The sequence below is a fragment of the Rhagoletis zephyria genome, unplaced genomic scaffold, assembly GCF_001687245.7.
Source record: "Rhagoletis zephyria isolate East Lansing unplaced genomic scaffold, Rhagoletis_zephyria_1.1 Rzeph_scaffold_00113, whole genome shotgun sequence".
NCBI lineage: Eukaryota > Metazoa > Arthropoda > Insecta > Diptera > Tephritidae > Rhagoletis > Rhagoletis zephyria.
This window is the reverse complement of record NW_016157197.1, coordinates 4,152-6,867: the sequence shown is the minus strand read 5'-3', so window position 1 is coordinate 6,867 and position 2,716 is coordinate 4,152. Positions and strand designations below refer to the sequence as shown.

The 2,716-nt window shown below is 36.6% G+C and overlaps 1 long non-coding RNA gene across 1 annotated transcript; it reads left to right on the top strand.

Moving 5' to 3' along the window:
* Positions 1 to 255: 255 nt before the first annotated feature.
* On the top strand, positions 256 to 771 carry LOC108378137 (uncharacterized). The gene is made up of 2 exons (XR_001849389.1): positions 256 to 332; positions 394 to 771. It is a non-coding gene; the product is annotated as an uncharacterized LOC108378137 (long non-coding RNA).
* The last annotated feature ends 1,945 nt before the right edge of the window (positions 772 to 2,716 follow it).

Here is a 2,716-nt window from a genome sequence, read left to right as displayed (position 1 = left end):
CTGGTTAATAATATCATAAAATGTATTAGAACCACCATTTAATGTTATATTTGATACAAATTAATATTGCTGCCCCAAACGCTCTGCGCATTGCCACTGAATAATAGATTTACTTAAAATTACATCCCTGGTCCTTGTTCCTTCTGTATCGCATCGTGGTGAATTCACATTTCTCAGAAATTTGACAACAAAACAAAACGAAGGGAGTATTTTATTTACTAATTTTTCCGATTTCTATTGTTTAATGTAAATGTATGTCTATTTAGGATATGTTGAGCCAACAAAGAAGGCGCATTTGGAAAATGCCTATAAGCAGGCTGGAATTTGGAAAAGTAAGTGCCTGGTTGCAGCATATCTATGTATTAAAAAGTATTTAATTAAATTGTTTAATAGAAATGTTATAAATCGAGCGGCTCATTTACGATGTGCTCCAAATATTTGGCGAACTTTTTTCGCCTTTTCAACGTGCTAAGTAACAAGGAAAGGGCAGACAATCTTCCAGGAAGCTGCCTCCTGTCCCCGAGTCGAAGCAGAAGTTCAGCAAGAAGCAGGTCAGCAAACTGCTACCCTGATCAAACGTAAACTAAAGCGCTCTGCTGTGATTGCACTCTGCAAACGTGAAAACTTCGTGCATGCTGAGAAATATCAAACAAGAAAACTCGGTGATGGACGCCGTGGGATGAAGTTGCGCTGTGTGGCAAAGAAATGCGGCCAATTCTACGGGCCTGAAAAATCCAAATTGGCTTTTGTGATCCGTATCCGCGGTATCAACAAAGTTGCACCAAAAATGCGTAAAGTGAAGTGAATTGATGTACAAACGTGGAATTGTCAAGCACAACCATCAACGTGTCCAATCTTGACAGCTTTGTGATCGAACGCAAATTTCGCAAAGCGCACGAAATTCAGTGCGTGATTATTTGGCGCACGAAATATTTACTGTTGGAACCGACTTCAAGAAAGCCTCCAACTTCCTGTTGCTATTCAAGCTCAACACATCAACCAGGCTGGCGCAAGAAGGCTAATCACTACGTTGAGGTTGGTGATTTCGGTAGCCGTGAGGATAAGATAACAAATTGCTGCGCTTGATGGCTTAAAGAAATTGTTGTTTTGTATTTAAGGCGACAATATAATTTGGCACATCTTCAAAAGCGCCCAAGCAAAAAAAGAAAATGCAAAATTCCTGAAGTTGGCTTTACACGGGTCGATTTCTGTCGTTAAAATTGACTGAATATCGACTAGCCAAAACGCTTACATTTTACGGTTGAATTGCAATTTACACGGGTAGATTTTGGCTAAAAGACATCTAAGGCAGCTTAAATAACGTTCAAATTAGCATCATCTTTGAGATGGAAAATACCAATAACCATTTCATAATTTCGAAAATTATTCCATTTATATTTGTTCTTGCATTTTCCACACCACCTGTGAGGTATGCTTTTAGGCGCGTTACCGATTTTTTTTAAGGTGCTCGGTTCCCCAGGAGGCCTATTTTCACCTCTACAACTTAACTTAAAAGTAATTAAAACTAAAGCATGCAATATATAAAGAAAATTAAAAACTCTTACATCTAGTAAACTTAAAAAATTGCACAAATTAAATTCATTTTTCTTTATAAAATAAAATTAAATATCACAATTCAGTTGAAGTGTATACATATGTACATATTTACAAAATGTGGTCTGTATGCACCCACAGTAAGTTTCCATAAAACCTAGCCTAAAATCAGAACTGAAAAAAACCGAGCAAATGTGGTCGGAAACTACTAGCTTTAAAAGCATAATGTGGAAAATGTTTGAAGAGCTGCGAAACTGTATTGCAATAACACAAATAACAGTGCATAAATTGAAAAAATTGTTTTTGTTTTGCTTTATTATTTTTGGGAATATTGGTTCAGATGGACTTCGCGATAAAGCCGATTATTAAGTATACGAAATAACTTAAGGCATGAGAAAGGCGAAATTCCGGGTAAAATATAGAGAAATTCTATTGAAATTCATCTGTGGGAAATAAATAAAAATTTTGTGTGTTTAAACTGCGGTGAACACGCCTCCTTATTGAAAATTTTTAAGGAAAAATATGTTCTTATTCTAATGGAAAGATGTATGAACACATTAGGTTGAGAATTACTACAACAATAAAAGGGTTCTATGTCATGCATTTTGTCAAACAAAGCTTTAGAAAAACCTATCAAATGGCAACAGGCATCGAAATTTTCGTTTAATGATTTATCAAGTTTTGCAAGAAACTCTATGAATCCAGAAGGAGCTTTTACTAAATTTGATCTATCATACTCCTTCTCTTTAGTAAAGGTAAACGCGTCTTCCGGAATTTCACCTTCCTCAAACCGTGGTAGGGGCTCCAAACAGTTATGTAATTTAAAATATTCGTAGTAAATGTACCCGCAAAAATACGCAAAAGAATTCCTTTGAAGAAAATTGCTTTCAACTACATCGACATCAATAATGCTTCTTATATCTTGATACGCTTGGGGTCTAGGCAAGCTTTGAAAAGTTTGCCAAGAAGTATCTTGAACCAGAGGATCAGTACATACTCTTTCGAGAGTGCTAAACGAAAAAAACTCCCACTCAGCGCTAGGCAAAGGTTCACAATTTCCACTTGTGACAAAGTTTACATGTCTGAGGCCCCAGGATTGCCTGAAAAGATCGGAGAACATGGACGGAGTTGTTCTCGGATTTAATCCTCCCCCCCTTCTAAT